Here is a 13,033-nt window from a genome sequence, read left to right as displayed (position 1 = left end):
TTTTCCTCACTCCATGATGGTTATGCATCTGGATATTCCTTGAAGGACCCCTATCACATGAACAGAGCCTATGGTGGTGGCAATCTCCCGCATATTCACTGCTGCCTCTGTTCCTTTCTTCCTTCAACAAGTGAAATTCCTGTCTCTCCATTTTCCACACTGCAAAGTTGCTTCCTAAAGACATTCTATATCTTGGCAGATCAGGAAACAGAGATGAGGCTGGAAGTGTGGCCAACCTGCAACTCTCAAAGGCCCACTCCAAGTGATCTAGCTCCTCCAGCTACTCCTCTCATCTCAGTTTCCACAGTCTTCCAGAACAGTGCCACCAGCTTGGGACCAAGCATTCAAATACAAGAACTTGTAGGTTGATGAAAATATAATCCACTTCTTACTTTAAACTTTGTTTCAAAAGCTGCTCTGTTGATTTTCCTGTCCCTGGCAGCAAGGGCCACCTTGTGAGAAAACACTTGGGCCAATTCTCCCAGTGCCACTAAGGTGCCAGACCTGGTGTCAGTGTCCCCAACCCTGAGTGTGGGCTTGTAGACAGCTGCTGGCCTGCATCCTCACAGTCTCTGGTTGTGGCCAGCTCTATCTGTGTTTCCTCTAGAGATGTGATGGACACAGTGCTGGAGCCTGAACTGAAGCTGCCCTGGGCTCTCGGAGGTGACTTTCCCCTTCAATTTCAGCCCAACTCTAAATACAACTTCTAACTCACCCCAAATTTAATAGCAATTCCTGCCATGGCTATGAAGTTTGCAGAGGTTTCCCAAATTGTCCTAAATCTCTAAAAATGTTTAAAAATCTTTGTAAATGGACCTGCCAAGTTAAAACCTGTGTTGTCCAAAGAACATCTATAAAAGTTGTTTCATATTGTCATGAAATGCATGCAAAAACTGTTATTTCAAGCTGGGCTTGGTGGTACATACCCTTAATCCCAGAACCTAGGAGCTAAAACTAGGTGGATTTCTATGAGTTCACGGTCAGCCTGGTCTACATAGGGAGTTCCAGTCCAGCCAGCTAGGACTACATAATGTGTTCTAAAGCACAACTAGTTTTTCCCAAAAGATCTCTTACTTAACTTCTTTTCTCAGAAGCTTCATACCTGCACTTTTCCACAAAGCCCAGTCCTTCTGCCAGTGGCTTAAATACCAACCTCCCACCCCACAAAGTTATGTCCACCTCAGAATGTGATCATATTTTGAAATAGGAGGTTGGCAGATGTTGTTAGTTAAATTTAGTTAAATCAAAATGAGGCTGTACTGAATTGGGGTATGTTCAAAGTTTAATGCCTGATATGTCAGAGGATAATTCCTATTGTTTTAAATTACCAGCTTGGTGGTATTTCATTATAGCACCCCTAGAAAAAAAATGTGTTCCTCTTTGTGTTCTCTCACATCAGTACCCTCCTAACCCTTGCTGTCTATCTCATGGAAGTCATCCTGCTCCTCTCAATGTAGATTTCTTTGACTCCTCCTCTCATGAGTGGCTAAGTCTGGGGCACAGTCTCTAAGACTCAGAGCGCAGTCTGGCCTGTCTAATCTGCAGCCCATGTGCAGCATGCATCCTATGATAGCTGTGAATTTGGCCCAACACAAAAATCCTAAATAATTAAAACCTTATGAGATTTGTTTTCTGTAATTCACTTGTGCAGTTCTTTAGTATGAACTTTGTAGATGGCAATGTCAAATGTTAGACACTCCTCAGAGATCTTGGCTCTTCCAATTGCAATTCTGTAATGCTTAGCAACCTCTCATGCAGTCTTGCTGTACCCTTCTTGCCCCAAGTGTAAAACAGAGAAAATAGCAATGCTTACATTGCAAGGTAATTGCCTCAAATCCCAATCTCAACCCCTAAAGAGTGAGTGAATTAATAGTGCAAGGTACTTGGAACAATCCCCAGTGAGTGAATAATGCTTGCTGTTATTATAATTATATCCAGGAGAAAGTACATACTGGGTTACACCTATTAAAGACTAAATTTAAAAAGATGAGTAGAAAAAAAGATTATAAGTGAACAAAGCACCATAAAGAAATTAGTCAAGAGTTTTCACTTTAAAACATTAATTCTGGAGCTGGAGTGATGAGTCAGCAGTTAAAAGCACTGGTCTTACAGAAGACCTGGGTTCAGTTCCCAGCACCCACATGGTGGCAGGCATCTGTCTGTAGCTCCAGTTCCAGGGAATCCCCAACTCCTTCACTTACATACATTTAGGCAAGGCATTCATACACATCAAACAAAAATAAAGAAAACATTATTTTTTTCCTACAGTTACAAGGAAAGGCATTGTTTCTAAGAATAACTTACCCTTTTCAAAGATTATATTCTCTACAACTATATGCACCTTCATATGGCTTCTTTACTCAAGAAACTGTTACCGGGTCCTAGCAAGGTAGCTCAGTGGACAAAGTGCTTGCTGAGCAAGCATGAGGATCTGAGTTCAGATCCTCAACACTCATATGAAAATGGGACACTGGGGCTGGAGAGATGATTCAGTGGTTAAGAGCACTGGCTGTTCATGCAGAAGACCTAGGTTCAAATCCCAGCATCTACATGGCAGCTAACAACTGTCCTTAACTCCAGTTCCAGGGGATCCAACACCTTCTTCTGTTTTCCTCGGGCACTGCATGACACTGGTACACTTACACACATGCAGGTTTAACACTCATACACATAAAATAAAAATATTTTTTTAAAAGGGGGCATTATGACACATGTCTGGAATCCAATGATGGCTGTTAGCAACAGGTAGATGACTGGAGCTTGCTAGGGAGCCAGTCTGGATAAAACAGAAAGCTCCAGGTTCTATGGAGATTTTGTTTCAAAATCCAAGGTGGAGAAGTGATTGAGGAAGGCTTCCTGACATCAACATCTGGACACCACAGGTGATAGCATGGGTAAGCACACAGGCATACATTACACACACACACACACACACACACACACACAAAGCCCTTGCCTCTAGCAAAGAATTTTCCTTCTGTCCTCCCTGCTGGAAAATCCTGGTACTTCCCCTAGACCTAACATGCACCTGACCAGATGCCCAGTGATGGCTTTCCCAGCTCCTCAAACCCACTCTAATCCTTTCATCTTGTGAAGACCTCTGACGCTTAATCCAGCACACATCCCAATACTGAAAATCTACGCCTTTTCATTCGCATCTATTATTCTACCCCAAGACTAAAAGTTTAAGAGGAAGATTGTTATTTCACAATTTAGTGAAATATTGAATCTGAAGTCTATTTTGTTAATTACATTTTGTGGTAGTGTTAACATTTCTGACATAATTGTAAGAATTTAATTCAGGCAACATATGCTACTCTGTACACACACACACACACAGTGATTTAAGTAAACTTTTTTTAAAAAAAAAAAATCAAAGTTATTTGACTTACTGTATCTGACCCAAACAAAAGTTTTGTTTTATAAGATATAGAATGTATGTATGAATTCCAGTGGGGGAAATGGGGGGGGGGTGCCAGTGGGGATGGGAGTATAAAGATGATTGAGAGTTCTGTATAAAGTACACAAAAATTCAATAAAAATTTTTTAAAGATAGTACGAGCCAAGTGTAATGGCACATGTCTATATACCCAGCACTTGGGAGTAAGAGACAGAAAGCTTAGGTGTTCAAGGTCATCTTTGAATACATAGAAAGTTTGAAGTCTGCCTCAAACCTGAGGTCGTTGCTCAACAAAAACAACAAAACTAAAATACCTATACACACACATATAGGATATTTTGTTATGACATGGTTATACTTACAGAAAAGTGATAAGGAAAAGAAAACTGTGGAAAACACAAATGAAAGTATCTGAGAATTGAGATCATTTACACTAAAGAAAGGAAGTCAGAGCCAGGCATGGTGGTGCATGACTATAATCCCAGCATTCAGGAGACAGAGGCAGAAAGGCTGTGAGTTTGAAATCAGCTACACAGTGAGATTCTGTATTACAAAAGAAAAAGGAAGTCAGATGACTAAATGAAACAACTGAAACCCAGTAAGTTAAGCTTATGCTCTATGAAGATTCGAGGTTAAATTCCCACAGACAATAGGTAAGATAGGAGAAACACCATAATACAGGTAAAAACTCATCAAGCAGAAAACCAAAAAAGAAAAGATGTTTCCTTTAGCTGAACAGAGTGTACAGTTCTGCCCACAAATCTAGATGTGGATAACATGGGCTCTTCTATAAGTCCTGAAATCAGCTTGAAGTAAACATATATTAAACACATTTGGTCTAAAGAAAAACTATCATCTGTAATTTATTCCTGCTGTTTTCCCTCAGAGAGTGATGATTGTAATCAGTTCTTTAACCTTTTTAATTACAGGAACATGGCCTATTTAATTGCATGTCATGAGCTAAAGTGCAGTCAGAATGCAGCTGCAGTGGTTAGGATGCAGGTAACAGAGACGTTGTGCAAAATTCTTATCAATGCAAGTAAATAAACCACAAGGAAAAAACAATCACACAGATAGGGAGGAAAAAGGAGATTTATTTAATTTCATATTTTAATTAATTAGCAAACTTCAGGAAAGTCTCAAAGAATCCCAACACCTAACTAAATTTTCAATTAAAAAAAAAAACTTTCACCAACAAATATCTAACAGTAGGGATAGTGTCATGTTACATTTTCTAGCCTGACCTCCCCAGTACAGCCCATGAAATTTTTCTTAGAACCAAGGAGAATGTGATAAATGGCAGCCACAATCAACATGAGCCCAGAGAGGAAACAAGATAGTCCTGGTGCCTGAAATACAGATCATAGGAGGCACAGTCATGTATAAATAATTCAGCATCAAGCATCGCACTACATACTGGAGAGATCACAGTTTGGAGGTGGAACGCTGCACTGGCCACAAGCACACTCCATTCCTCCACATGACAAGAACATGGCAGAGTTTGTGGATCAGATGTAAGTTAGTAAACTAAGTGGTATAAAGGTAAGGAAGTTTTCTTCAGCTTGCTTCTATTTTCTCATTGAAAATAGCAGCTTTGGGGGACAGAAGGAAAGAAAACACTGGGTTTGGTGAAAGAGGAAAGGTGTAAAATGCTGCGGAAATGAGGTCTAACCAGGGAGGTCTGCCTTCGGACCATATAGCTAAGAACTGATGATAAATCACTCAGCAGTGTGGTGCTTTCCATCACCCACACGCGCTCAGCTGTGCAATGGAGGGCACACAAGACTAGAATCAGATTTAACTGAAGTTGAGTTTATAGGACAAAGGCTCCCAGTGGAAAAGGGGCAATCAGCCCATATGCAACAAATGTATCCCTTAAATCAAGAAGGACACTTCAGTTACCACTGGACTGTTTCTGGGGATTCCCAAGTCCTTGGCATCTTGTCCAAAAAATTGAAGAAGCACATACAAATAGTGAAGAAATTTTATTAGTGAAGTAAAAGTAAAGTCAGAAATCTGATATTCTGTCAAAGAGAGCAGTGTACTCCTTGACTGACAGTATTCAAGAATTCCTAGTCACTGTTTGGATATTCTCTTTATAGGATCTAGGCGAAGGAAGAACTGATTTCTAAGGGGCATAGTTTGAGTGATTCTGTTTGACAGATTTCTGTTATGTAAGTGTTTTTCTACTTCACGTGTCCTTTCCAAAGATGCATCTCATTTTAATCATATATATGCCCAATCATGCATAGGCATAAGATGGTAAATAACAAATCTTCTTGAAAGTTTCTTCAGGGGACACAGTTTGCTTTACTGTACAATTCACAAAGAGAGTCCAGACTTGATTGGCCCATCTCCCTTGTTTTCAGAATATGTTCTGGGATGTAGTTGAATAGAAATGTGTGTTATCAAAGGTCCACTAAGAAAATAACTATTTCATTGTTTAAAGCAGGTATACACATTCAGTCTGATGTACGTGGATGGGGGGAGGTCCAGAGTGTCAACAACTTGCTAGGTACATTATTAGGAAAGGTGTGTGTTTATTGCTCAAACCAAGTGGTGTCTGGGGTTGCTAAGCTATTTCCTAGGCTCAGCTGCCTCAGTTCTAACATTAAATGTGGGTTTGTACAACATGCACATACACTACAAACAATTTATTCATCAATTATATTTACTAATTGGTTTAGGTTAATTCTCATCCGTAGATAGAGAGATGATAGGTAGGTAGATAAACATTTAGATGATTAGACCGATGGATGAATAGATGATGATAGATGATAGAAGATAGATGATAGATAGATAGATAGATAGACAGATAGATTAGATAGATGATAGATAGATAGATAGATAGATAGATAGATAGATAGATAGATAGATAAAGTCCTGCTGCATAGACCTCAACAAAATGGGATTATTCTTCCCTAGTGGTACAAAGTGAACATTTACAGAATTCTATTTACCCACAAAATGAAAATTCCTGAACTTGAAAGTATCTAAGTCCATTTTCAATTCTAACATCCTGACAGGTCTTCTAAGAAAAAAAAATCATAGGAAGCTAACCTATGACCTCTCATTCCCATCCTAGATAAGTAACAAATGATAACCCATCCTGAGTTTATTGCTATGCCCCTGACTCCTTCCTGTTCCCACTGGGATGTGCGCCCTAATGGAGAAGAGGCACTTCAGTTACCCGCATGACTCATTTAAGGTACTTATCGGGCTAAAAAGGGCATCAGGAGTCAATCTCAGAGAGACTGGTTCTCCAAAAGACAGGGCTCCTTAAAAACACCAGCCAGACTTTGTGCCTCAACCAGCTGTCCAAGTTTATGTCACTAAATGAATATGAATGCTGTGTTCTAAAAGTCTAATGTTATGATATAGGAGTAAATGCTATGTCACTGGCTCTGTATTTATCTTGAATTTTTAACACTGTTTCTTGAAAATATAAAGATGTGCAGTTTCCATTACTAATTAACAAACAAGTTGATTAAAAGGCATGTACTTCATCTACAAGATACAGCATCTGGGGGAAGGATTTAAGAATTAAGATAGTTTCCAGGTGAAATGAAACAGATCCTTGAAGGAAAGGAATCTTACTCAGCTATAATATTTACAACACTTTTATCAAGACATTAAAACAGAAGCAGATGCTTCTCCATGATTCTAAAATATTAGTTGCACATGGTATAATGCATTACAGAAAACATAATAATAGATGAGCATAGAAGGGTAGAGAAGTTTTCTCTTGCAACTGGACACAGAACAGATCCCAAATATTTTTATGTTAAACTTAATGCAGATGGGACCATCCTGGATGTGTTGCAAAGTAAATTTCACACTAGGGAGTTAGAAAAAAGTGTCCCTTTTTTTCTGCAAGCATCAATGTGGGGGTGGTATAACATATATCCTCACTTTTAATAAGTCCAAATTAACTAAAGTATTAGTTAAAGTATAAGCATATCTGTGCTTAAAATTTTGCTGTTGCTATATTCATAGTACTTTTGTTTAAAAGCCTAGTCCAAATCTGCTTGTGGGTTCTTGCTGTGGTTCAGCACTCTGGCTCTGCTTCCTCTGAGTAAGGGGAGTTTCTCTCTGTATTCTCAGCATTTGACTCCGCCACTTATTATTAATGCAGCACACACTGAAAAGCTCTTCTGTGCAAGTCATTGCACAAAGCAAAGGAGGATACGCCAAGCCACAACTTTGCCTGGTCAGGGAAACATACACGGGGATCAAGAGGAGTACTCCTAAAGTTCTAAGTGGGCTGGAAATTTAAACCAGAAGTGATCCTTTGCATTCACAGAAATGTTTAATATTTTCTCTATAAGTTATAAAATGACAATTTGAATAGATTTTCTAATCAGAAAGCCATGAGTAGGAATCATCATACAGTAATACAATATGAACTTTGCTGCAGGTGTATACAAGGAACCACAGGGCAGTAGTGAGACAACTACATGCTGGAGCTGGATTCTGCTCTGTCAAGAAGAAACTGACATTCAAAACATCTTTGGAATGATGATGTAGGAGAAATCCATCCCAGAAAAAGGGAATAGACATCATTAGTAAAAACAAAGTTTGAAAGGGCATGATATAGTCTACCTCATAGAACTTTCCAAATCTGTAATTTACCTATGGCAAAGAAACAAAAACAGAAAACTAAGCTTAAAACCTCCATTCCATTTTAATACATCATGCAAATACCATGCAAATGTTACAAAGGATTTGTAAGGTAGTTCCACCATACTGCTCTATTCTAGCAAAAGCTGTCAAAGCTCAGCCTATCTGTGATTAAAATTTCTTGTAGAAACAAAACAAAATTCTGTTTTTATTTTTATTCAAACTGTATCTTTATTTTTCTCATTTTAAAAGCAAGAAATTCTTACTGTAAAAAATGCAAAAGACACATGAAATTATAAAGAAGAAAACTGAATCCAATCTCCCAGCAATAAACGCTATTTACATCTTGGTATACAATGTTTTCAGCTTTGGAATTATGCATACACATTTCAATGGAACCTCAAACTCCTGCAGAAGGCATGCGCTGGGGCAATCACTGTATCCTGCCTGGCACTGTCAGCCCCTTTGACCTGTCAGCACTGAGTCAAGTTAGCTCAGATCCTCAATCCACTCTACAGATTCTCTACACTGCCAATGGCTCTCCTGGAATTCCTCACCGGCCCTACTCCAGCTTTATGCATTTTCTTCAAGTATGAAATGCAACCTCTTCTTTGATTTCCACAAAAGGTCTATGTTACACAAAACACCTGAAAGTAAAACAGATTTCCTGAAGATATAGTAGAAGACTATAGGCTTTAGTGATACTTCCCCAACTGCAAAAGGCCTTGGGTTTGATCCCTAGCTCTTGTTTAAAAGCCTACTCCAAATCCGAGAAAAAGGATTTAATGCAAAGACAAAAAAAGATTATTTGTTTCATTTTTTAAATATTTTATTAATTCAGGAATTTCATACAATGCATGTCAATCATATTCAGACTCCTTCCCCATCTCCACCCCCCACCTTACTACCCACCTTTACCAACTTCATGTCATCTACTACTGTATGTCTCTTTTTTTTAAAGGCCAATTAAGTCTAATCTGTGCTTTATAAATGCTCTTAGCTGTGGATCTATCTCTTGGAGTGGTTTTTCTTGTTTGTTTTTCATTTTATTTGTATGACTGCCTACACGTACCATGCACCACAATTCATGCAACAGAGGCCAGAAGGTATCACATCCCCTGGAACTGCAATTATAGACCATTGTGAGCCACTATATGGGTGCTGGGAACTGAACTGGGGTCCTCAGTTCAGGCTCAGCAGTTAAGAGCACTGACTGCTCTTGCAGATATTAGTTTCCAGCACTGACATGATGAATCACAACCATTTGTATCTCCAGTTCCAGGGATATGACACCCCTACCTATTCCCTACACAGACACTTATATACATGCAGGCAAAAACATTCATAAACATAATAAATAAATAGATGATAGATAGATGATGATGAAGATGATAGATGAGATAGATAGATGATTGATAGGTAGGTAGATAGATAGATAGATAGATAGATAGGATAGGCCTGTCAAACTCAGCAAAGAAAGTTTGAAAGAGATTGTAGATGATAGATAGATAGATAGATAGATAGATAGATAGATAGATAGATAGATGATAGATAGATAGATAGATGATAGATGACAGATAGATAGATAGATAGATAGATAGATAGATAGATAGATAGATGATAAATTTTTTTAAGTTCCATAGCTTCTTGGTAGTGCTGAGGGCTTTAGTGCAAGAGGGCTTTGGGGGACAGTTACCAAACTATAACAGTATCTTTATACAAACACTGAGAAACATTTCTTAGGTTATATGAAAAGTCCATACAAACCCTGCCTTACTTTATAAATCCCTGCCTTAGATTAGGATGGGGTTTTGTTCAACCAAGTGCAGTAATTCGGTCAGTCAGCTGGCACACCTCCCTCTTTTTTTCCCTATACATGTAATTATTTTCACTGGCTCCTAAACTAAGCCTAGTATCTATGAGGTTCGGTTCCAAACACCGGAATCCTATCCAGCCAACACACATCCCATGCCTTCATGGTTCCCATTGAAATACTGTTGAGTTACATTTTTCTTACTGCTCAATCCGTTTTTTAAATGGTGAAATAAATAACAGCAAAATATTACATTTTTACCAGTAATTTGGTTTAAATGAAATGGAATCACTTCTTTTTACAAAGGCTAATTGGTTTACTCAGCATTTTAACCATTACCCACCATTGTAATCTAGCCTTGAGTTTCTGGGGGATTTCCAAGATTTACTTTGCAAATGTGTCTCTTTTTTTTTTTTTTTTTCCAATGCACAGTACTTTCAGGATCAGTCTTGACATTTTTCTTCAATGGCCTGCATTAGTTTTGGGTTTTCCAATGAAACTGAATCTGCAACAGAAATGTACATATGCTTGTATACACACCTGTACACACAGACACACACATCATATACATATTCATATATGTATATATGGAGATAGGAAGATAGACACAGAGAGGAGAGTTGGAGAGACAAGGAACTCATTCACATGCTTCAGAAGGTTGACAAGCCCCTATATCTTCAGGGAAATGACAACTGAGGACTCAGGAGAATGCAAAGGCATGAAAATCATCAGGGCCAGCGGTGTGGCTTTATTCCAAATACTTGCACACTGGAGCCCCAAATGTTCAGTTCTTGCCTGTTTTAGTGACTTTCCTGTGACTGTGATAAAACACCATGACCAAGACAACTTGTAGAATGAAGAGTTTATTTGGCTTATACTTCCAGAGAGATAAGAGTCCATCATGGCAGGAGAGGCATGGCAGGGGGCAGCTGGAGCAGAAAACTGAGGGCCCACCTCTTCAAACAGGCACAGGAAATAGAAAGTGAAAGTAGAAATGGGAAGTGAATGTAGTGAATGTGCAGTCTCAAAACCTGCCCCCATTGATAAGCGGAACCTCTGCAAGCTCCCAACAATGGGGACAACAAAGTGTCCAATTACTTGGAACCTCTGAGGAACATCCATTCAAACCACCACACTGTCCAAAGGAAAGAGAAATGCTGATGTGCCATTTGAAAGCCCTTCAAAAGGAAGTGCTCTGTTCCCCCTCAGGAAGGTCTGCCTTTTTGTTCTATTCTGGTCTTCAAATGATTGGATGAGGCCCACCCACATTAAGAAAGGCAATCTTTTATTTGGTCTACAAATTTAAATGTCAGCCTCATTGAAATACACCCCTGTGGGCACACTTGAGACAGTCTGACAAACTGTCATGGAACCTATAGCCCAATCAAGGTGGCATATAAAATTAACTATCACATGATTACTGTAATGAATCACTCACTTATCACGACTGTAGTAAAAAAATAGCATTACCCCATACTTTCTCTAATTGCATTTGGAGAAGAAATCGTGGTTCTCGGTATTTATTTTTTTCTTTCTGAACAGACCAGAAAATCCTTCCAAGTTTATTTCTGGTCCTCTTGGAAAGCCAAGCCCTCTTTCCACAGCTATTGTGATTATTTTAATCACATTCGTCCTACTGAGCTGTCAAGGAATGCTGTCTTCTCCCTTATTGAGTCACAAGACTTGATTCATCTTGGTTTTCTTGGGGCCTGGCATATAGTAGCAGCTTAATGCACATTTTGTGGATGGTCAAAGAATAAGCCAGGCTGGGTCTGGAGCGCTTCCTTTGGTCTCCTCTCCTCTACCATTCTGCAGGTGATCCTGGGTCACACGTCACATCTCTATTCTTCCACACTCATCCTGGTTCATTTATAAGATGCTCACTTTTTACCCTTAAACACAGAGTACAAATTTAAAGGAAGTAAAATTCATCACAGCTGATGGTTACATATTGGTTGCATGCTTCTTCAATATTGATACAGAAACTTTTAAAAACCCAAGGTTTGATGGATTTAAATCTGTTTCTGTGTTCTTGTACATGTGAGACATTAGCTGAGTCTCACATCAATATTGTCCCTATCTGCCCTCAAATTCTTTCAGATTTTCAAGCATACTTTTTACTTTTACATGGAGGTTTAACAAAAAAAAAAAGAAAGAAAGAAAAGAAAAGAAAAAAATCAAACCTGTTTTAAATCTTTGTAATTTTATAGGGAAAACATCTTAAGTAAGTTTTCTAAAACCTGTTTATATAATTTTGATTTTCCTAGCTATCGTGCTCTGAAAATCAAAACAGCATCCCTTTGCCAATTACTCATAATTAGCTCCAGGATCCAAGATAATCTCAAGTTCAATGGCCATAACTAAATCAACCCTGCCTCTCCTCTCCTCTTTTTGCTTTTTGTTATATTCCAAGTTCTAAGAAATGCACCTCACCAGTCAGTCACATTTGACTAAGAAAGAAAACTCGAAACTGTTCTGGAATTCCAAGTTCCTCATCTTCCTAGCCACCATGTTCACTCACTCACCAGTGAGCCTCTCTCTCTCTCTCTCTCTCTCTCTCTCTCTCTCCTCTTTCCCTTCTCTCCACCCCTCCATCCCATCTCACATCACTGTCTCATATCTCAGCTCAAGTCATTAGCATCCTTTCCCTGCCATTTTAACACCAACTACCCAGCCTTCATGCACTTATCCCATTCCCCCATGCATTCTTTATGCTATAACCAAGGCAATTCACATGGGTTAGTAGTAGATATTAATTGTACTAAATATTGGGTTTCATTATAACATTTTCATACATACATATATGATACTTTGATCGTATTTACCCCCTTGCCCACATTTATCCCCCAAGCCCCACTCCTGCTGTCCAATTCCTATTGTCCAATAGTCTTCCTCTACTTTCTGAATAGATAAATAAAATGTGGCAAAATGACATAATAGTGTACTATTCAGCCATTAAAAAGAATGAAATCATATCAATTGCAGGAAAATAGATGGTATGGGAATTATCATGTTAAGAGAAATAAGCTAGATTCAGAAATACAAGCATCACATGATTTCCCATTTATTTGGAATAATTTTTTAACTATACATATTTTTTAATATTTCTTCTATTTATACCAACATAAAAATATGTATTCTTTATAGTTATAGTTCTCATGTAATAATAAAGGCTAAAACAGTTACAAATAATTTAAAAC

Source organism: Nannospalax galili, unplaced genomic scaffold (genome assembly GCF_000622305.1).
Source record: "Nannospalax galili isolate Female #2095 unplaced genomic scaffold, S.galili_v1.0 scaffold293, whole genome shotgun sequence".
NCBI lineage: Eukaryota > Metazoa > Chordata > Mammalia > Rodentia > Spalacidae > Nannospalax > Nannospalax galili.
The sequence above is the reverse complement of the archived record's forward strand: the minus strand, read 5'-3'. Positions refer to the sequence as shown.